The sequence below is a fragment of the Marmota monax genome, unplaced genomic scaffold (assembly GCF_021218885.2).
Source record: "Marmota monax isolate L192 unplaced genomic scaffold, Marmota_monax_Labrador192_F-V1.1 WCK01_AAM20220418_F8-fsc00276, whole genome shotgun sequence".
In the NCBI taxonomy this organism is placed as follows: Eukaryota; Metazoa; Chordata; class Mammalia; order Rodentia; family Sciuridae; genus Marmota; species Marmota monax.
Window position 1 is genome coordinate 944,565 of NW_026695204.1, and position 23,823 is coordinate 968,387.

General features: G+C 41.4%; 1 long non-coding RNA gene across 1 annotated transcript; it reads left to right on the forward strand.

Annotated features, from left to right (window-relative positions):
* Nucleotides 1–721: 721 nt before the first annotated feature.
* LOC124083339 (uncharacterized) lies at nt 722–22,050 on the forward strand. Its single transcript, XR_006848697.2, has 3 exons — nt 722–829; nt 1,859–1,954; nt 21,957–22,050. It is a non-coding gene; the product is annotated as an uncharacterized LOC124083339 (long non-coding RNA).
* The last annotated feature ends 1,773 nt before the right edge of the window (nt 22,051–23,823 follow it).

Sequence of the window (23,823 nt, forward strand, 5' to 3'; positions counted from 1 at the left end):
AGCATTTTTAAGAACAAATTCGGCAATTCATTCACTCAGTTACACCTTATTTAAGGTACCTTCTGTGGGTCAGGCATTATTCTAAGCACTGGCCACATAACAATGAACAAAACAAACAATAATCCCTGCTTCACAGATCTTGCATTCTAGTGGTGTAAGACAGGCAATTAAGAATAAAGAAATAAATAAGCAAAATAGATAATAGGTATAAACTAATAATTTTTCCTTTACTCAGATATAAACCTAAATGATGACTGCTTTAATAGTTGGATGATGGAGCAGTTTATAAAAAGTCCCTGACTGTCCTCTGAGTCTCAGAGGGATCTAACTTTAAGTAACAAGGGTCCAGATGTTTCCTCAGTTTATAAATCTGGAGATTAACCCTCAGAAAAATGAAATGATTTAACAATGCCCCATCCCCCCCCCCCGGGGGTGCTCCTTGTAAAGATAATTTAAGGGTCAGGGTTGAATTGCCCTAGATCATTAGCTCCTCTTGCATCTAATTTAGCAAATCTTATTTCAACATTCTTTTCCTACACTGACTATCTAAATCTGTTTATGGGATGCTGTTTGAATCCACTCTCATCTTTCTTCTGGTATCTATATCAATAAGTTCTTTAAAATCTTGCCACTGCTTGGAATAGGCTTTAGCACCTTTGCTCACACATATGGGTGATAGTGATAGATGATATAGAGCAGGAAAGGGGACTGGAGGGTTGGTGGGAGGTAGGAGTTTGTGATCATAAATAGTGAAGTCAGAGAAGGCTTCGTTGATGTGAGGCTCTAGCCTGCAAGTATTCCAGGGAAGAATGTTCCAGGAAAGGGATAGGTATGTGAACAGGTCTTGGAGGGGTTCTGGGCTGGTGTTTTCAAAGTTCATCATGAATTTCCAGGAAGACCAAGGTACGCATAAGGCTGGCAGAGAGAGGGGGCAGGGATTAGGAGTAGATGAGATTAGAAAATGATGGGAGAGTGGGTCTGGCGGGTAGAGAGGGCAGAGGGCCCTTAGGCCACTGCAGGACTATGGCTTTGCCTGAGGGAGATGGAGAGTTTTTGAGCTGAGAAGCAACATGATCTGATTTATTATTATTATTGTTTTTTGTACCAAGGATTGAACCCAAGGGTGTTTAACCACTGAGTCACATCCCAACCCTTTTTAAAATTTTTAAATTTTGAGACAGGGTCTCACTAGTTTGCTTATAGCCTGGCTAAATTGCTGAGGCTGGCTTTGAACTTGTGATCCTCCTGCCTCAGCCTCCCAAGCTGCTGGGATTACAGGTGTAGGCTGGATTCAGGTGCACCACCATACCTGGCTAATACATATTTTTAAAGGCTTATTCAGATGGTCTATAGAAAAGGCTACAGGAAGGCTAGGGTGGAGGCAGGAAATACCGCAGTCCATAGGAAGGCTGATGGTATCAAGACCAGAATATGAGAATGAGCAATAGTCTATATATTTTTAAGGTAAATAAAAAAGGATTAGGTGGACTGGTTGTGCCATAAGGAGTCAAAGACGGCCCAATTGGAAGCTGCATCTATGGACAGAAATGGGGAGAATAGCTCATTTGTGAAGCGTGACTTCCAGACCATCTGTATGAGGATTGGGGAATTGCACAAGCCCATCCCTCCAGACCAGAATTCCTCCACCATCAGATGGGAATTTTTCTAAACACCGAGCTAGAAGATTACCAAATTTTTGGCCGTTCAGGTTAGTTGGGGTTCCATCTCCTTCCTGGACACTTAGCTTTCCTGCAGGGAGCAGTTTATAACATCTTTCTCATTCACTCATTTCCCGAGTTGTACAACCTTTTAACATTTGTGGTCTGGATTTGATTCTTGTTTTTGTTTTAATTTGCAGGTTTTAAACTGCATTTTCCATGTTGTAGTAAACATCTTCTAACGTGTCACACAGGCCATGGCGCTTGCTTTCTGAGGATTGTTTCCCCAGTCTCAGGTGAGACCCTGTCTGTCATGTAATTCTTTATGGACATGCTATGGAATACTTAACACATAAGTAACCACACCCTAATCTATCAATTGATAAACCTGGATTTTCTAAGGTAGGTTTTGACTATTGGTGGGATAAATCTTCTCACAAATGCCCACCAAGATTGCCCTTGTAATTACACAGAGTTCATGGATGTTATCTATATATGTGTATGTATATCACACTACTTATGCACATTTACTTCTTTAAACTGTCAACATTTAAGATAGGGGCTCTATGAGTAATCCTCAGCTGGGGGTTCCCAAACTCTCTGTTTTGTCAATACAAGTTCTCATTCAGGTCCTCTTGAGAGCTTTATTATCCCAAGGTGAAGATGAGACCTAGATGCCAAGCAGTTGCTCCTCTGAGCTCTCTGACCCTTCAAGGCGTAGGGTCATAATCTCCCTCTTTCTTTCTGCATAAATTCAAACTCAGGTCTGTTTCTACCAGACAGCAATGCCACCCAAACTATCTGAGTGAGAGCCACCAGTCTACCTTGCTGAAGGCTTGATTAGAAGTGACAGAAAATGAGTTGAAACTGATTTAACCAACAAAATGAGTTAATTCTTTGGTTCATGTAACTAAAATGTCTGGGCAGTCTAGCTTCAGGAATGGTTGGATTCAGGTGCATATACTACACTACCTAGAATCTGTGGCTCTCCATTTCTCAGCTTGGTTTTCTTTGGTTCTCAGGCAGGCCTCTCCCAAGCCACACGCTGGTTTTTGCAGTTGTTGTTCTTTTGGGGAGTTGGAACCCTGGGGTGCTTTACCATGGAGCCACATCCCCAGTCCTTTTTATTTTTTTATTTAGAGACAGGGTTTTGCTAGGTTGTTTAGGGTCTCACTAAGTTGCTTAGGGTCTTGCTAAGTTGCTCAAGCTGGTCTTGAACTTGCAATTCTCCTGTCTCAGCCTTCCAAGCTGCTGGGAGTACAGGCATGCACCACCGCATCTGGCTCTCCCATGCCACCTGAGAGCTGATGTTCTCCACTGATATTCCATGTGGAATGGTAGATTGACTCTATGGAGTGAAAGTGGAAAAAGAATAGATCTCCAACAGAAAATTACCAAAGGGAGATGGATGCTAGGCTAACCCATGACCAGGTGACTCTCTCTCAAACTTGAGCTATGTTTCTGCTCCCTTGAGTTCTATCCTTGGTGAACTAGCATCTCCCATTGGGTCTGGAGTTCCTAGTGCCCACTGAATTCCTAACTCAGGACAGAAAGTGTCTTTTTGAAAGTGAAACAATGAAGTTGTTTCTTAAGGAATCTTAAGAAGAAACTTCCTCCCCCACTCCCTGCTTGAATTTAATCTTTTATATTCCCATCAGAAATAATTTCTAGTGTTCTTTCATCTACAAATAAGTGCTGGTGTTGTCTTTGTCTGCATGTATTATTTATCATTCAATTCATGGTGTGTCTCTGTCAATCAGCCTGTGGGTGTATGTGCCTGAATTTAAATGAGATCTTATCTGTATGGTCAAAGGAGTCCTTTAGGAAATCAACTCCCAGAAAGTGGTGGGGAGGGCAGTGACTTGGTCTTGAGCTGATGGAGGAGCTTTGGAGCAGCTGGATCTGCAGGGAGGTATATAGTCCCTCCCAGGTCTAAGATCACCAGGGAAGCAGCTCTAGAAGCATTGAGGTCATTTCATGAGGATCTCATGCAGTTCCTCTGAAGCCTCAATTCAGCCCAATTAAGAGTTTCTAGATCTCACACTGGCGGTGATATAGAGTGGAGGGTTAGCTTACATCTCACAACTAGTGAGAATCCGTTTTCCTGATTTATAATTTATAATTTTCCTCTCAAGTGAAAAGGGCAAGAAAAACAAGATAAAGTGAAAATTCCTTCCTTCCTTCCTACTCTTAATTGGATATAGGTGTTCAGAATTTGTTGGTAGAATTTACAGGTGCAATTTGCACAAAAATAATGCTTCTGTGTATTATGTAGCCAGCTACTGACAATAATAGTTCTTCCCACCAAAGCATTTCTAACCCATGGAAACAGGTAAACTCACAGAGAGAAACTGCAGGCAAACACCCCAGGGGAGCTTTTGCTGACTCCCTGGACCCTGGGTATGGTTTTGTCTATCCTGGCTAGGAAAGTTGGCTGCAATAGCTAATGGCTCAGGCCTTCGGAGCTACAGGATAAATATGGAGCAGTCCAGATGTCGTCCTGAAAATCCCAGAGTGCACCTCTCAAGGGTGCTCTGCTTTTGTGATGCATCATTAAAGAGATTTTATTGAGACTAGATGCTTTTTAAAAGAATCATAAATTGGAACATTTTCTTCAGAGTTATTGAAAAAAAATGTTTTAGGCAAATCTCCATAAGGTTTTCTCTTCCTGTCCTTTCCCACTTTCCTCCCCCAACATCAAATGACTGTGCATTGAATGTGAGGCACAGCAGCCGTCAGACTGGAGAGACAAGATGCACACGTGGCAGTAGACGCTAAGGCAGCCCTGTGTGCACACAGCGACTCACACCGGTCACTGTGGCCTAATAAACTTGAAGGCATGTCACACAACAATCACTCCTTTTGTGAATCTCATTCAAGAAAGCATTTCAACATCAAACAAGCTCTGAGAGCACTGTGCATTGTGCGGGTTATTGGGCACGCTGTCCCCATAAACTGCCAGCTCCTGGGCTGCATTTGAATTACGATTCTGGGACTATCACTCTGTTCCCTTCTCCTTTGGTTTCCTTTTTGTTCTCGTGAACCACCCCTCTTTCATTAGCACTCCCCGCCCCAGATATCTCTTAGTCTCTAACTTCATGGTGAATTTGTTCGTTCTTGATGGGGAACATCCTCCCTATAAGTCTCCCTTTCTAACATTACTCAGATGTGTACCTAAATGTGTGGATTTCAGAACCACTGGCTTCCAGCTGGGTGTGTGAAGTTTCTGTTCTAATGGAAGTCTTTGTGTACTTGGATTGCTTCTTACCTTTTTTTTTTTTTTTTTTTTTTTAGGGTCTTTTTGCTTCTCTCTGCTCCAAACAGCAACACAAATTCTCTTGCTGTAATAAAGGGTCTGCCTTGTTGTGCTTTCTAGAGCTCCTAACAAGTGTGGCTGAATTTGGTGGTTGTGGTGAAAAGTGCAGCCCCAGTGGCTAGGCTACTTGGGTTTGAGTTATAGCTCTGCCACTTGCTGTGCTACCCTGGCAAAATCACTTAACATCTCTCTGTTTTCATTTGTTGATCTTTCAAATATGGACAATAGTACCTCTATCATGGGATGGCTGTGAAAACTAAACATATGTAAAACCCTTCGACCAGTGCTTGGCACTGGGGGGACTGGATATATAAGTGTAGCTATTAAAATCAGGAAGTGACAATACTGTAGCTAACATTTTTTGAGGCTTTACAAGGGCCAGATACTGTGCTGAGGGTTTCACCTGAGTTATTACAACTCATGTGCATAAAGCCCAATGGGATGGGTATTATTTTTACCTTGGTCTTACAGATATGGAAACTTGTTGCCCAAAGCCAACTAGTTAACTTGTAGCAGAAATAGGTTACTAACCTAGTTATAAGTGGTATTAAAAAGTACATATACTTTACTTTAAAAAGCACATATAAGTTACTAGGCTGGGTAGCCCATGAGGAATTTTGGGGTGTGTGTGTGTGTGTGTGTGTGTGTGAGTGTGTGAGTGTTGGAAGGGATTTGGGATAGGAAAAACAAGCTTTTCAAAGAGTAATTTGGGTCTTATTAGTGCCTCATCTAGATCTGGAGTAACTCAGTCCTATTCAACAATTTTAGATCTATGAAGATAGTCTTAAACTAGTAAGTTTATAAGTGATGCCCCATGAACTCTTGGTTAGCACATGCTTCTCTCTTAGGTTCTCATAGCATTACACAGGGGCTGGGAAAAGCTTGATCAAGCTGGATAAAGGGAGTGGTGTGAGTGGTCCCTAAATGTGCTTCTCCTTCCTGAAAATACCAGTACTCTGTCCCAATAAATCAGTTTGGTCTTTGGTACCTAAGAAGGAGACAAATAAAAACAAAATGAGTCCAGGACACAAATTCTGATAACAGCAAGAAGGGGCAGTGTTTTAGATTAGATATGAAGTGTCCTCCATAAGCTCCTGTGTTAATGCAGGAAGGTTCAGAGGTGAAATAATTGGATCGTGAGAGCTGTGACCTATCAGCCCATCCTAGTCTGAATGGACTAATTGGGTGGTAATGGTAGGCAGGTGGGATGTGACTGGAGGAGGTGGGTTACTGGGGATGTGCCCCCAAAACCTTCATCTTCCCTGTAGCCCCTTCCCCTTTTTCTCTCTGATCCTGGCCATTGCTAATAGCGTAGTACTCCTCTGTCGTGCCCATCTGCCATGATGTTCTGCCTCATCTTGGATCCACAGCAATGGAGTCTGCCCACTGTAGATGGAACCTTTGGGACCATAATTCAAAATAAACTTTTCCTCCTCTAAGTTGTTCTTGTCTGGTATTTTGGGCACAGTGAAGAAAAATTGACTTAACACAGGAGGAATAGATGAACCTCTGGGGGAGATCACTGGGCAAACAGATTTGCTTGAGGGTAGTGGGCACCTGAGGTTGCCTGGGAACTCTCAAATAAAATATCCATAAAAAGAACTGTTGGGACACTTCTCAGAAGAAGATATACGATCAATCAACAAATATATGAAAAGCTCTTCAACATCTCTAGCAATTAGATAAATGCAAATTGAAACTATTCTAAGATTTCATCTCACTCCAGTTAGAATGGCAACTATTAAGAATACAAACAATAATAAGTGTTGGTGAGGATATGGGGAAAAGGCACACTCACACATTGCTGGTGGGACTGAAAATTGGTGCAACCAATCTGGAAAGCAGTATGAAGATTCCTTGGAAAACTGGGAATGGAACCACCATTTGACCCAGCTATAACACTCCCCGCTTTACACCCAAAGGACTTAAAAACAGCATGCCAGAAGGACACAGCCACATCGATGTTTATAGCAGCACAATTCACAATAGCTAAACTGTGGAACCAACCTAGATGCCCTTCAGTAGATAAATGGATAAAGAAAACATGGTATATATACACAATGGGATGTTATTCAGCATTAAAAGAGAAAAAATTGTGGCATTTATGGGTACATGGATGAAGTTGGAGAATATAACGCTAAGTGAAGTTAGCCAATTCCCCCAAAACAAATGCTGAATGTTTTCTCTGATTTAAGGATGTTGATTCATAATGTGATGAGGGGCAGGCATGGGAGGATTAGATGAACTCTAGATAGTGCAAAGGGGAGGGAGAAGTGGGGAGGGAGCATAGGGGTAGGAAAGACGGTAGAATGAGATGGACATCATTACATGTAAAAAACACAAATGGTGTGACTCTACTTTGTGTACACTCAGAGAGATGAAAAATTGGGCTCTATGTGTGTAATATGAATTGTAATGTATTCTGCTATCACATATAACAAATTAAAATAATTTTAAAAAGGAACTGATGAGGATAACTTTCATTTTACAATGTTGCCTAGATCTGGCCTTGGGTAACCCATTAAGTTTCTGGAATCAACAACTTTGCCTATAAGGAACTTCTAACTTTCCCTCTAAAGTTCAATAATTGAGTCTGCTGAAATAAACAGACCATAGGAACATTAAGAGTCAAGAAAGGTGGCTGGGGATGTGGCTCAAGCGGTAGCGCGCTTGCCTGGCATGCATGTGGCGCTGGGTTTGATCCTCAGCACCACATACAAATAAAGATGTTGTGTCTGACGAAAACTAAAAAATAAATATCAAAAAATTCTCTCTCTTGGGCTGGGGATGTGGCTCAAGTGGTAGCACGCTCGCCTGGCATGCGTGCGACCTGGGTTCGATTCTCAGCACCACGTACAAACAAAGATGTTATTTCCACAGAAAACTAAAAAAATAAATAAATATTTAAAAAACTGTTTAAAAAATGAGTTTGTTGTTAAAAAAAATTCTCTCTCTCTCTCAAAAAAAAAAAAAAAAGAGTCAAGAAAGGCACACCGACAATTTTTTACCTGTAGGGCATTGAAGGAAGGTGGAAACCCAGTAACCTAGTGACACCTAAGAGCTTATGTCCTCTCTTCCTAAGGGGAGAGAGGTGGTGGTGGAGGGTGCTGTGTAGATAACCTAGAGAAAGTAAAGGGTTTTGGAAAAAAAAGAGATGGGCCATCAGAAGAATAGGAAATACCCTGTTGGGATATGGTGCCCCGTCTCTAGCCTCTTCTAGGTTCCACTCCTGCTGTGTGCTGATCTTCCCTGATAGATGTCTTTTGATGACAGTTGACTTCCTTCTGAAGAATCTGCCTTTAATTGACAAGGGAAACTCAGGAAATGTTCCTCTGTGCCTAGTTCCCAGTTCCTTCAGGTTGAGGTAACCAGTGCACCAATGTGGCATTATTCAGGATAGTTTCCTGGGCTCCTTCGGGTCCCCCTGTGACAAATCTCAGTCTCACATGCACCATTTATTCTTTGGAGGTATTAAGTGTTGGCATAGTGTTAAATTTCAACTTGCTAAAAATATTGTCACTATAAAAAAAAATAAGAAAATCCTTACTCAGCCTGATGAACTGAGGGGAGATTGAAGTTACCTTTTGTTCGTCTCCTTTCTTCAACATGTATATTCTAGGTGAGCTGATAACCAAATCCCGGCCTCCTTCCATGATTCCAGTGAACTACTCTGCCCAGAAAGGACATGTTCATACTTCCAAGGTCAATTTTACACAAAGAGTAACCCATTACCCCACACCTGGTATGTCTTTTGGGATGCTTTCTGAACTCACAAATGAAGCACTTCATTGTCTTTCTCTAAATGAGAATTTTAAAGGACATTGACTATTGTCAAAGCGTTTTCAGGTGCAGGGCGATGAAGGCAGCTGATTTCTGGAAACCCACCTCCTTCCTGAGCCCTGGGTCTCTTTCTCTTCTAAGCTGCAGGAACCTTGCCTGGATGGAAGTAGCGCGGGCTGCGGTGGCCTGCAATTCCCAATGGCAGGAAGCTGGGTCGCTTCCCCGAGTCTCATTTTCCCTGTCTGTAAAATGAGACTAATGAGAGTAACCACTTCAGGAGACCCTTGTGAGGATTAGACAACAATGTGCACAAAGCATCTGATGCAGTACGTGTCACAGAGTGAGCACTCAGTCAGCGACAGCAATAATATCCCTCCAGCCATGTGTGAGGAGGGTCTTGTGTCCTTTGAAGTGTCACAGTTATGAAAAGGCGAATATGTGACTGCAACCTCTAGAAAAGCAGGAGAAAAAAAAAATCTTATGATTTTCTTTAACTCCTTGCAAGTTGCTGCTCATTCACGTGTGCCTATTTTCATTAAAGTAAGGCCTCACGCTTTCTCAAATCTGGGAATTAAAGTCAGAAACTGCAGTCATTGCCCCGAGTTAGACGAGGCATAAATAAACTTCTCTGAGAGTTGGAAACTTGCCTCGTTTGAGTTTAATTAGCTCTACAGCTCGAGAGTATGTGTATAAAAGTGTCCTGACTCCCACCCGTTAAGCACCCTGGTTATTTGAAGACCTTGTGGTGTGTGGAAAGGGACCTAGACAGTGCGTTTGTAAGGATCAAGGCATCCTGGCTTGTTTGGGGCTGGAGGGAGGGTGTGGGCCATCCAAACACAGTGATTCAGGGTTTCACCTTCAGGGACAAACATATCTTTTATTGGGAGTTTTCAGAATGTAGTCACCCTTGGCTGCTGTAGGAAGGACTCACAAATACACTTTGTGCAGAACAGCCAACTAGGAAAAACCTTGGCCTTCATTTCTCGTTACTGGTTCCCAGCTGGACCAGTTCCAACGCTGTTCTGAAAGTGGGTGCAGGTCAAGGGATTCTTTTCAGTATTACTCTTTTGGGAAACAGCACCTTGAAAAGTGCTCAGTATTTGCTGTCTCCACATCCTGACTCTCATTCTCTCCTAAGAACCTCTGTGGTCAGACTTTTGCCCCATTTCTAAATTCAAAGAGCTCTGGCCAGGATCCACAGTGACCTCTGTGTTGCTAAACCAGGTGTTTTAAGATCTCATTCCACCTGACCCACCAGTAGCATTTGACAGAGTGGATCATTTTACTGTTTTCAGGAACATTCTTTGCTTGGTTCCCCAAAGACTCCCAGCTTTCTTCCCACCTCTTCAGCTCCTTCTCAGTTTCTATTTTTCCTCTGCCTCTCTTGATATTACAGACCTTTGAACGTGGGAAGACTGCAGGCCTAGTTTTGGAAAAAAGCCTTTGTGTTTCCTTCCTTCCTTCTTTTGTTTCTTTGATTTTCTTTTCTAAGCTGATTTATTGAGGTGTGATTGATAAGTAAAAGACTATTGATATAACTTGTAAGCAACTTGAGGTGTTTGGGGCTAAGTGTATACCTTTGAAACCATCAGATCAACACCTTTATCCACTGTCCTCAATTATCCTCCAAAAATTCCTCTGCACCCTCTTTGTTGGTGTTGCTATTGTTTTCCTTCTATAGTAAGAACACGGCTCAAATCTAACTCATTATCAAAACCTGAGGTGTATGATACAACGTTGCTAGTTATAGATTCTGTTAGACAGCTCTGCAGATCTTATTTATTTTGCATGTCTGAAACTTTGTACTCTTTGACTACTACCTCATTTTCCCCTCTCTCTCTCTGGCCACCACTGTTCTACTCTTCTGTGTGTTTGACTATTTTATATTCCACAGATAATAAGACCAAGCAGTGTTTATATTTTGTGTCTGATTTGTTTTCCTTAGCCTAATGTCTTCCAGCTCCATCTACGCTGTCACAAAAGGCAGGAGTTCCTTCTTCTTTAAGGTTGAATAATATTCCATTGTAAGTATAAATTATATTTCTTAATCTGTTTATATGTTGATGGGCATTCTCAAAGGACAAAATTGCAATGATTTGGTTTAAGATCTTAATTGGCTTCAGTTTTGATTCTTCTAGATTCAGGCAACACTACCTTCCATAAAATAGAACAAGCGCTCTGATGGGCTGAGCAGAACAGATTGCTTTTATAGATGGAGAAGGGTTGAAGAGAACAGAAATAATAAGCAAATTGGTCATTTCAAAGTTACTTTCCTTGTAAGGTAGAAACAGGGAGACAAAATATGAAATAATATATTTAACATCAGGTTATTTAGGTTATATTTTTTGTACAGGGATTAAGGGAGAGAGAACTTCATTACTGTGCCAATTGAAACTGAACTGTGTGGGAAATTCAGCTGTTGTCTCTCTAGCCCTAATTTGTTGGAAGGTCAGATAAACAGCTTGGTGATGTGGAACTTTAGTGCAAGTGACTCCGTTTTGTTTTTAGTCTGGTCTTTGGGGGTTTAAAAGCTTAGGCTCCAACAATGGCCTCCTGTAACTTTTATTTATCCACATTTAGGTTGTTTCCTTCCCTTGGTTATTGGAATAATGTGGCAATGAACACAGGCATGCAGATATCTCTTCAAGATTTAATTCCTTTGGATATATATCTGTAAGTGAGGTTGCTGGATCAGATGGTAATTCTATTTCTAATTTTTTGAGGTGCCTCCATATTGAATATCTTCTTTTTCGGTATCATTTCCTGAGTGTTCCAGTCTTAGGACATGAATACCACCCATGTATAGATAGTGAGTGAATTTAGATATCTTGCATGTACCTCTTTCCTGAAAGCCAGACTCATATGGGAATGGCTTAGGCAACATTTCTGCTTGGATATCTGTAGTAGACCAAGGAACAGCACTCGAAAAATATCCATGACCCAATTCCTGCAACCTGTGTATATAAGTTACCTTAAATGGCAAAGACTTTGCCAATGTAATTACAGTAAGGACCTAAGTGGCCAAAAATGCAATCCCATGTATCCTTACAAGATGGTAGTCCTGGCAGATGGCACACAAAAGAGATGGTAGGGTGAGTGTGATGGCAGAGATTCATGTGATGTAGCCAAAGCCAAGGAACTTGCTGTCTGCTATGAGACGCTGGAATAAAGAAGGAACAGATTCTCCCCTAAGTCTCCCAGAGAGAGCACAGCCCAGCCGACACTTTGATTTCAGCCCAGTGAAACTGACTTTGGATATCTGGCCTCTAGAATTATGAAATAATAAGTTTTTGTTATTCTAAGACATCAGGTTTCTGGCAATTTGTTATAGCAGTCATAGAGAATGAATACAATATCTAACAGGCATCTCACACAGTACTCATCTACAATGGAGTTCCCTGAAAATCTGCTTTTATAGTCTTTCCTTTCTCAGGAAAGTGAAAATTCTACTCTTTCTGTTGCTTGAACCCAAACCATAGAAGCATCCATTACTCTCTTCCTTTCCTAATTCATGGCCTACTTAGTGAATCCTGCTTGCTTTACTTTCAATAGTTAAACTGTGGAACCAACCCAGATGCTCCTCGTTAGATGAATGGATAGGGAAACTTTGATATGTTTACACAATGGAATATTACTCAGCATTAAAAGAGAATAAAATCATGGCATTTGCAGGTAAATGGATGAAGATGGAGAATATAATGCTAAGTGAAGTTAGCCAATCCCAGAAAAACAAAGGCTGAATGTTTTCTTTGATATGAGGATGCTGACTCATAATGGTGATGGGCGGGGGGAGCATGAGAGGAATGGAGGAACTTTAGATAGGGCAAAGGGGAGGGAGTGGGAGGGAAGGGTAAGGGGGTAGGAAAGATAGTGGGATGAGATGGACATCATTACCCTAAGTACATGATGTGAAAATCACATGATGTGAAAATACTTTGTGTACAATCAGTTACTTGAAAAATTGTACTCTATATGTGTAATATGCAATGAATTGCATTCTGCCATCATGTATAACAAATCAGAATAAATAAATAATTTTTAAAAAAGAAAAAGAAAAAAATACACGCAAATTACCACCATTACGACTACCATCCAGGCTAAACCACAGTCACTTCCTGTTTAAATTATTGCAACAGCCTCCTCACTCATCTTTATACACCCTTTTGCCTCTAATAAAGAGACCAGAGCAGCCAAGATCTGTCCTGTGGTTTCCCATCACCCTCAAGGTGAAGCTGAAGTTTTTGTTATGACTCTTAAGTCCCTCTATGACTTGGTCCCTGTTGCCTCCCTCACTTCATCTTCATCTCCAACACCCTACCCTTTCTCATTCCACAACTGTCTGCTTCCTGTTCTCTGAATACTCTAAGCCCCAGGATCTTTGCATTTGATACTTCCTCTGCCTCAAATACTCTTCCCTCAGATATCTGATGGCTCACTCCCTCACCTTTTCCAGCTCTTCTGAAATGTCTCTTTCTCGGTGAAGTCTCCTTGGTCCCCTTTATCTCAAGATGCACCTCCAGTCCATCCTCCCAGCCCATCCATCTCCCTGCTTTGGTTTTCCTTTTTGCATTTATAACTAACTAATACACTATAGATTTTACTTATAATTTTTTGTTATCTTTCTCACTTTGAATTCTGTGAAGACCTGAACTTTCAGTAGTTTTATCTATTGCCATGTGTCCCCAGTACCTAAGACAGTAGCTAGCACGTAGCAGGTGCTTAAAAATACTTGGGCCAGAAACAGAGCTATTCATATTTCTTTCTCAAAAAATCCTGTGCAACTCACATACCTTTAAGTTAATTAAAAATAACATAGGACCTACAGCCTAGAGAAGACTATATCAGTTAAGCACAGGATCCTTTGCTTAAAATAAAAAAAAAAAAAGACAAGAATTATTTAATTTTCTTTGGCTTCTGCCATTCCCCTAAGAGTTGTTTTGATCTTTCATTTATATGTCTTTCATTTCTCTCAAATTCTTCTGCTCTTTTAAATTTCCTGGTAGTAGTACAAATATTAATTAGTTAATTTAAATTTTAGGAAAAATAAAAATGCTCAGGAGAAAGTGATGAAAATGTAGGATCATTTTGCTGTTAAAATTTCAGTATTAGGAAATAATACAAAAATATAAAACATTTTCCCCTGTGGGTTACCCCTGGCCATGGGAGATCCTTAGTTTTACTGAATGCCTGAAGGAGTTGCTCTTAAATTAAGCTTAAAGGTAATGGCAACACCATTACTCTCTCGCTGACTTCTGGAGTCCCACATGCTGCACTGAAGCTGGTACAAAATGTCCCAACACAACAACAATTTGTAAATGAGGACTCATTGAGGACTACATGCAAATTACCACCATTAAGACTACCATCCTGGCTAAACCACAGTCACAGTAGATGACATCTACTCCAGACACCACTGCAGGGAATAGGAAAGAATTTTGACCATTCTGACATTCCTTGGGTCTTCTGTGCTGGGCCATTCTAAGCAATAACCTAACCTTCATATTAACTCTCTGAAGGAGGGATGCTTACTAACCTTGTTTAAAACCAATAAAACTGAGGCACAAATAGATTAATTTGCCAAAAGTCATTCCATTCCTTCTGCTAGAGCTGCCTTAACAAAGTACCACAAATCAGGTGAGTTAAACGACATCAATTCTTGTCTCACAGTTCTAAGACCAGAAGTCTAAAATCAAGATGCCGGCAGGGCCATATTCCCTCTGAAGCTTCTAGGGGAAGATCCATTCCAGGCCTGTCTCCTAGCTTCTGGTAGTTTCTAGGCTTGGGCCAGCATAATTCCATTCTTCACAGGGATTCACTTTTGTGCCTATCTTTGGGTCCAAATTTACCCTTTTCAGAAGGACACCAATTGTATTGGATTAGGGACCTACCCTACCATAGCATGATCTCTTATAATGACATCTGCGATGGTCATATTTACAAATAAGGTCATATTCTGAGGTGTTGGGGTTAGGGCTTAAATGCATGAAATGTAGGTGGACATAATTCCACCCATAACAGAGTAAGTGGCAGACCCAGGACTTGAACCTACCTCTTCCCTGTTTATACCTCATCTTGCTAAGTCCTGAGCATGGACAAGTACAGAAAAAATGAAGGTAGTGAAGGGTATCACTATGGTAGTTGTAGGTATCACCATTATGTGGTGCTTGGAGTATTTATTTCCTTTTTCTGCTTTCATGAACAAGAAATACTATGGAACAATAGAACGGTGCGGTGGCAGATGTTTCTGTTCTTTATAATGACTTTCACATGCTGTTCAATTGTATTTCTGACAATTTTGATGGTTTTCCTCTGGGAACTTAGGATTTATATTGGGACATTATGGAGTAAAGGATGGCGATGGGTGGGCACGACTCCCCCATCCTAATCTGACCAGAAAGCTAATGACTTACTTTTGCATTCATTAATCAGTAAATAATAATCAAGCCCTTCTGCTCTACCTGGGGGTGTGCTGGGCTTAGAAGTAACCAGTGACTGTGTTAGACATAAGACTGAACTTATCAAAGCTCACAATTTTGTAGCATTGGGAGATTAGGACAGAATATGATAGACGCATACCTGAAGGGGGAAGCAGGTCCCAAAGGCCCAAGGTTAAAATACCACCCAAGGAAGGTGGTGGCCATGAACCACCTTTTATTTTGATAACCACCGGTTACAACTCATAAAGAGTCCTGAGTATAATTTCATATGTTAAAAGAGACAGTACTGTGGATACATGTGTACAGTGTGTAGGCTGCTTTCCAGGGCCCCCTTCTGTTGTGGTTTCCTACACAATGCTTCTCAGCTCTCCACCCTTTTGACCTTCGTGCTGATTGGTGTGAAAGGTGAACTAGGAAACAGGCCACTGGACAGTTCCCAGTCTACATGGGGAACATGATGCATACTGAATGAAACGGCAATGTGTTTCTCCTCAAGGCAGGACCCACCTTTACACCAGTCTCCAACTATCAGAAATGGCTTTTTCTGACATACTCCTCCCTTCCGTCATTTCACTAAAGACACAGAGGGCGTCAAGTACTTGTGGTGCAGAGAACACACCCAGGGCAGCACTCATTTGTGAGAAAAGTTGGTCCCCAAATAAAAGGACAAGAAATGGCCTCTCAGCCTGAAGAGAAAGGGAGCCATGCCTGCACCAGGCCTGGAGGGAAACCCCCACACCTCACAACTCACACCAGTTGGTCCCCGACTGCCTTTCACTGGTGCCCCAATGACAAGGAGTGGAATTGTCTCTTGGAACTCAACAGATACCATCTTAAATTGTGTGTTTAGAAAATTCCTATGTGAGGCGTATGGTAACATGGCATCTAGTTCTCCTTCCAGAGAGAAGGTTCAGTCTTCTTCCCGTGAATACTTAATTTAAGAATCCTCCCAGGTGTCACTTTAGATGGTTGTCTGGGTGGAGATAACCCTACCTAGTAATTCATATCCTTCAATGGCCAGAGTAAGAAATGCATAGTCCTTCCAGAATACAGCTTAAACAAATTTATTGCATTCTGAGTCTGTAACAGACTACAAGGTAAGCACGGAGTGGGTCTTGTTAATTTCTTTACTTCCATCATAGCACCAAGCACCTTGTCTTGTACATGGTAGGCATTAAATAAATATAAATTGAATTGAATTGCATGTTCTAACAAGGTGAATTGCATGTTCTAACAAGGTCAATAGACCCTGCATATTTGGGTGAGGATTTTCAGACACCCTGTTCCATCTTGCTCTATAGGGCTACCAAGATCTATGAATTTCGACTGTCTTACCACATCCTGTTGTGCACAGGTTCTTGCAGCCAAGTGCTTGCAAAAGCAGCCGACTCTACTGAAGTCTGAAATGATAAAAGATTACCCATGATAATGTTCTATAATTGCATCCTGAGTAGGAGGCCTATTGTTGCTATTGTTTGGAAATCAGGTAAGAGCTGAGATTGTCCTTTCAGAAAGTAGAGGAAGGCAGATTCCACAAGTGGCATTCATTTAAAAAGTCTCAGGTTTCGACTGGTCTCTCATCTTGAGAGGCAAGATATTTGATATACAGAGAAACTATCCCCAGTAACAGGACATAGTTGCAGTTTAAGATTTTGTCTTAGTGAAAAGGTTAGAGGACTGCGACCCTTCTGGAGGGAGCTCTGGGATGTGAATTCCTAGGTAGAGGGTGATTCTGCCCTCCCTGGAGAACCTGGTTTTCATTTGCCTTGGCTTGCTCTTCCCTCTTCTTCCTCAATCTCTCCGCTATTTCACCCCACTTTGAGAACACACTTTACAAAGCATGGGCTTGTGAGGCCAATGGCTTCTGGGATACCTCACTAGATCCTAAAGTCGATGCAACTTGAATGACAGGCTTCGGATTTGACATCAATGAGTATCTCTAAAGTCTTCACTGGTAACTCCTTCTTTTATATTGGCTGAAGAAAATGCAAAATTAACTGATACAGTTAAGAAGCACAGAATCCAGAGAAGCTGCTGATTTATGTCAGGGTTAAACGATGGTGCAGTCAAATGGCACCAAGAAATCACAGCAGCATAGGACTCTCCTGAAGGGTCTCACCTCTTCCTGCCAGACCCCCTAAACCCCATGCAGTGGGAAGGGGAAGAACTTGCAGGAAGCACCTTGCTCTTTTCAACTGCTCTGAGGTTGAGAGAAGTTCAGACAAATTTAATGGGAGACAAATTTAAGAGATGATTCAGAGAGAGGCAGGAGGAGTAATGGGAGAGAAATATAAGATGACAGACTCCCATAGTGCTAGCCAGGAAGTTTTCTGAAGGGGTTTCCTTGCTGAAGACTGTGGTTGGTGACATCTTCCATGGGCCAGCACATTCTTCACCTGGAGGACTGTTTAATTTTCAGAAACCAGCGAATTTACTTTCACTATACAGATGTCCTACACATCCTATGTCTTTGATACCATCGAGATAAACAAGACACACTAGAAAACATTTTAGGGTTAGGAAGTCATGAAGAATCATAATATTTAAGCCTCAGCAAGGATTTTCCTTGACAGAAGAGGCCTTAGTAGGAATGACGCAGCAGGCTCATAGGCAGACCAGCTCCCTAAGTCTCCATGTCCTCCATGGCTACTCTCCCTGGGAACATTCTCAGGCAGGAGGAGAGTGTGACTGGAACAGAGGCTCTTTCTTTCCCACTCATCATCTCCTGTGACTCCAGCAATTAGAATGGTGGACCTCTTATGTCCCAAGGCTCTGGTCTCTTCCACTTCTCCTCCCATGATTCCAAGTGATCACATTTAGTGAGTCCAAAGTTCATTATCATTGAGAAAATGTTACACCTTTTTCTGTCCATCATCTCAGAATGGTCCTACAAATATATGGATATCATAATGGTGTTTTGACATTCTTTGACCCAGTGATTGATCTAAGACTGTCCTGGGTCTGGGACAATATGCTCATTTTAAGTCACTTATGCATGCATGCATTCAACAAATAGTTTTTGGATATCTTTGTGCTGTGAGGCTTTGATTAAAGGATTCTGACCTAATCTCCTTCTTCCTCAGGTATTTTTTGTGATATGGCCCCACCCTCTCTGTTTAATAGAACTTCCCACTCAGGCACAACTTGCTATCAGCGGGTGTCACGCAGGGTAAATGTAGTGCGTTCCTCTCCACCAGCACACACTGTTCGCTGTCAGCCCAGCCTCCTATCTGTATTGTCACTGTTCCTTCTCATCACACCACTCCTCACCATGGTGTGCAAACAGCAGATCTCCAACAAATCTTTGGCTCATTGATGGATCTGTGAAGCCACCATCTTTGAGCACCCAGCAGATCTTCAATAAGGAATATTTTGAGCAGCAGAAAAGGGACATTTTGAGAAACAGAGGAATCTAGGACAGTTTCTGCTTTGAAATTGGGACTGAAGCTAATTCAAAAAGCTGCCAGAAATCTGGAACCATTTCGCAGGCTGGAAGTTGTTAATGAAAGCTTTAAGAAGAAAGTTTCTTTTTCTTGAGGCCAGTTCGTTGCATCCTGGAAACTGTCCGTGGATCTTAAGTCTCTGCCGTCTGCACTCTGTGGCCTCTCGTTTTAACCTCATCCATCCTTTCTCTTGGCCTGTCTTTTTCCCCAGACAGAAATAAACCTCATTAGTCTCTTATGGGTCTTCCTAGTCCCAGCGTCTTTAATCTTCTCTTTTCTTCTGGTTCCTGGAATTCATTATTATCCTCTTTCTCTCTTTCCAAGAGATGGCCTGAAACCTCACCAACATCAAAATGATCTTCCTCCAAAGAGTTTAAGTGACTTTCTGCATGCAGCGCTGGCCTGGGCAAATACTAGGTAGCTCATAGAGCAAGCTCCATGCTCTTGAGTGAGCTGTCCTTCTGTAAACACATGGATGGGACTGAACGTTCAGGATTTGGGTCGGTTAATAAATACTTCTTTCTTTTCCCATTACTTTTTCTTTTGTATCTTCTAATTTCGTTTATCTGTAAAATAGGAATAAAGTAACCTGCTTCACAGAGTTTAGAGACTAAATGAGATGATTTACCCAAAAGCACTTTGACAACTATAAAAATCCCATGTACATACTCTTGGAATTCTTTTTGTCACCTGGCATAATGCCTGGAATGTCGGGTGCTTGGTGATTTCTTTGTTGTTGTTGGAAGAATGAATAAATGAAATGAAAAAACAAAACAAAACATAGTGTCTGTACTCTGCTTAGAATCAGTTTGGAAAGAAACTCTGCACACTCGGGAAATGGCCTGAGAACAGGGTATCATAAAACCTGACTTATCAAGATGCCCTTTTTGGGTAATAGCAATTATGTGAAACACAGTTGAAGAGCACTGTCCCCAGAGCAACCAGAAAAAATGTCCCTAAACACAGGCACCAAAGTGCATGCCATTTATTCATTAAGAATTCATTAATGGAATCTAAGAAATTTATTCATTCCTTTAACAAACATGCTTCTCTAGGCTTCCAGCCCCATAACAACATTTTGGAGCAAAACGGAAGAGGGAAACATCTTGTTAAAAGCACCTGACCATGAGCCCTGCAATATAGCCTGGGGTACATAGTGACCTTAATTGTATGGTAAAAGAATGTACTCATAAAACACCAGAAAAAAATCCATCTGTATGTGCAGTGAGCATGCCCTTTTCCCATGGATTTTCCCTGCTTAAAGGAACTGTAAGGCCTTCAATTGTTTCCTTCAATTGCCACCACCAATGAGTGTGTGAATGATAGAATGTTCATGAGTAATACAATGTCCAAAACACTTTTCTTTTGGGAAAAAAAAAATATACATATATGTGTGTGTGTGTGTGTGTGTGAGTGTGTGTGTGTGTGTGTGTGTGTGTATCTCCTGGGGTAAAAGTTGAAGTTTTTTTCTTTTTATCACCACTTGTGATTAAGTAATATCTAAAGTTGACTTAGTAACTTCTGAAATCATTTATGTTAACTAATACATTTTAGAAGCGTTGTAAACAAATTGGAAAACTTAAAATGGTAATGCCAGAGGTCAGAAAAATGCAGGTGGCATGTAGCATGAGTGTCAGCAGATGGGAAAAGATGCTGCCAATGTTCAAGGCATGTGTTGGGGGATCAAGCTGGGCGCCCCCTCCAGAGGATAGGGTTTGAGAAATAACAACAATTGTGGTAGCAGGTGTCTTCCTCTGTGCTCTCTATTGGCAGGCTAAATCCCCACAGCCACCCTATCAGGCAGTCTTATTATTATCATTATCCTTTCACAGGAAACTGAGACACAGAGAGGCTAAGGAACTGGCCCAAGATCACACAGAGAGTGGAGGTGAATCTATGCTACCATCATTGTGTTAATTGCTTCCCCAGGGTTTAAAAGGCAAGAGTAAAATGTGTTGGTAAGGAGAGGAACTAGAGGAGTGCCTTCCATGGGAATGATGAAGGAAAAGGAATTATTAAAATAGTACCTTAGAACATTGTGAGATCAAAGAAAAGTTCTATTTAGTTATTTTGTTAATGAAAATACTGTGAAAAAAAAATGTGGTCTAGTCTGAATGACTTTTTGAAGAGACCAACATTCACAAGCAGGGGTGACTATGTCATTATGATTTCATAAAGCTCTTGTTTCAGGGGTGTGTGTGATGTATGTATTTGTGTTGGATACATAATATTTTTCTTCCAGAGAGTCCCTCTCATGAGAATTTGAAGCCTTTGCCCTCTAGTTTGCTGTTCCACCAGAACAAAGTTGCCTGGAGTGGCCACCTATTAGGGGTCAGATTTGCATCTCATTGGTGCACCATCTCCATTGGCTCCACTGAGATTCTCTGGCCTAATAGTTCCATTCATGTTGGCTGCTTATATTTCCAAAAGGAGGGACCAAATCTGGAAGCATCCAGGTGTGGGTATATTCACAAAGGTCTTCATACCCGATACTGTGCAAATGTGCACGAGACCACCTATAATAATGATCAAACACTGACGGAGGGCCTTCGTCGTTAAGGACTTGAGACCTGGCATTTTTGGTTTAACAAATATGTAGTTTTTTTAAATGTCAGAAAGAAAAATTTGTTTTGAAAGGAGAGAAAGAAAACAAAGTCCTTCTGTAAATCTGCGGCTTGACAAGATTCAGTTTGAGGGTTGGCTTTGACTCTGTTTTCATTTCCAGTGGGTATGCTTTGAGTTGGCACACAAAGTCAATGTGTGAATGGCGTGGGAGTTGAGAAAGTTGCATTGCTATTTCTCTTTTTTAAATTAACAGTGGAATCCTTATGAGAGCAGTGTAGGCCCTGGAATGCACCACACACAGTTCTCTAACTGCATAATTAAGGAGTTCTCCATAATAAAATAGTCCTCATTCTTGCCCAAATTGGTGCCCCTCCTAACCTCCTCTGAGAGGCAGCTGACTGATAGTTGCTTTGCTGGCTTCCCTAGCTCTCCCACCTCCTATAATTTTGCACTTCAAGCCCTGGCCTTCCAGCTTCTCCTGTCAGTTTAGAGTGTGTCTACCTGCTCTGAAGTCCCTATTACATTTAGCTCCCTGGTTTTCCTGAATCCACCATGAAGAACTCACTAATCTGCAACATGTGCATGCATACTTCCTGGTGAGGTCAGTCCCTAGTGGCTCCCAGCTCCTGTGTGCAAGCAGACCTTCTACACCCAGGGATCCTTCCTTGAGCAGCATCAGACTAAGAATGCAAACTCCATGACTCCAGCCAGCCCAGGTCTTCTGAATCCGAATCTGATTTTTCTTTTCTGATACTAGGAATGGAACCCAGGACCTCACCCATGCTAAGAAGTACTCTACCATTGAACTACATCCCCAACCCCAGAACCTGAATTTTAATAAGCGCCTCCAGGTAATTCCCATTCACACTGAAGTCTGAGAAGCACCAGGGTTCAGCTTGCAAGCAGTTCAGAAGGCAGCTTGGATTTCTGTATTCAGTACTAACCAACTAGTCACCCATCTAATTAAGGCCTACATTCCTATAGAATATCTACTATATACAGAGCAGATAGAACATCAACTATGTAGAAATCAAAGTACTAAAAAGGTGTCAACATCGGGGTTCCAAAGTGGAAACTTCTCTCATTGTGGTCATAGTAATTGACCCAGGAGGGTGGTAACATGGGGTGGTGAGGAGCTTCTGACAGTTCTCAGTGCAGAGGCTGCAAAGCAGTTTGGGCTCCCGCAATGTCTTGTGTTTCTATATTACCCAATGGTCAGTGCTGACAGTAGAGAAAAAAAAAATCTGAGTTTGTTTTTTGACAAAAAGCCAGTGTTGGGGCAAGTGAGTGGGCATGGAACTCAGCACTGTGTCTCCTGGCTTTTGCACTGGTGACCTAAAACCTCTCCAAGAAATATATCAACTAGCCGGGTGCAGCGGCACATGCCTGTAATCCCAGTGGCTTGGGAGGCTGAGGCAGGAGAATCCTGAGTTCAAAATCAGACTCAGAAAAGTGAGGCACTAAACAACTCAGTGAGACCCTGTCTCTAAATAAAATACAAAATAAGGCTGGGGATGTGGCTCAGTGGTCAAGTGCCCCTGAGTTCAATCCCCAGTACAAAAAAAAAAAAAAATCAACTAGAAGTTTATAGTTATAAAATGATATGAAACCATTTCTCGGGGAGAGCAATTACCTATTTGATGTGTTCCTCTCAGGTTCTTTTTGACTCTTCACTTTCTCTCCCATCACTCAGCACACCTCCAACTTTTTTTAAATTCTAATTTGTTGTATATGGCAACAGAATGCATTACAATTCATATTACACATATAGAGCACAATTTTTCATATCTCTGGTTGTATATAAAGTATATTCACACCATTCATGTCTTCATACATGTATTTAGGGTAATGATGTCCATCTCATTCCACCATCTTTTTTACCCCCATGCTTTTCCCTCCCATCCTTCTGCCCTATCTAGAGTTCATCTATTCCTCCCATGCTCCCTCTCCCTACCCCACTATGAATCAGCCTCCTTATATCAGAGAAAACATTCAGCATTTGGCTTTTTGGGGATTGGCTAACTTCATTTAGCATTATCTCTATCCATTTACCTGCAAATGCCATGATTTTATTCTCTTTTATTGCTGAGTAATATTCCATTGTGTATATATACCACATTTTCTCTATCCATTCATCTACTGAGGGGCATCTAGGTTGGTTCCACAGTTTAGCTATTATGAATTGTGCTGCTACAAACATTGATGTGGCTGTGTCCCTGTAGTATGCTGTTTTTAAGTCCTTTTTATATTGGAACAATACGAAGAAGATTACCATGGCCTCAGCCAATGATGTTCATTTTTTTTTTAAGAAATGCTTTTCCATTCCCTTCTTTTTCTTTCTTTTCTGCACCAAGCTATATCACATCTGATAATAAAAGTTAGATAACTTTCTTATTTCCAAAATATTTCCCCAAATATATCTTTAAAATTTTTTTAGCTGCACAGTTTTCCAAGATGACGTTTATACAGCTACTTCTCTGCTCCATAACCACAGTGACTTACCATCTAAAGCTTGCTCCTTGGTCTTCAAAGCTTCAGGGACCCAACTTCCTGTCAACTGCTCAAACTTGCCATTTATAGCCAAAATATTAGTCAATATTTCTTTCTCTTGGTCAATACCAAGG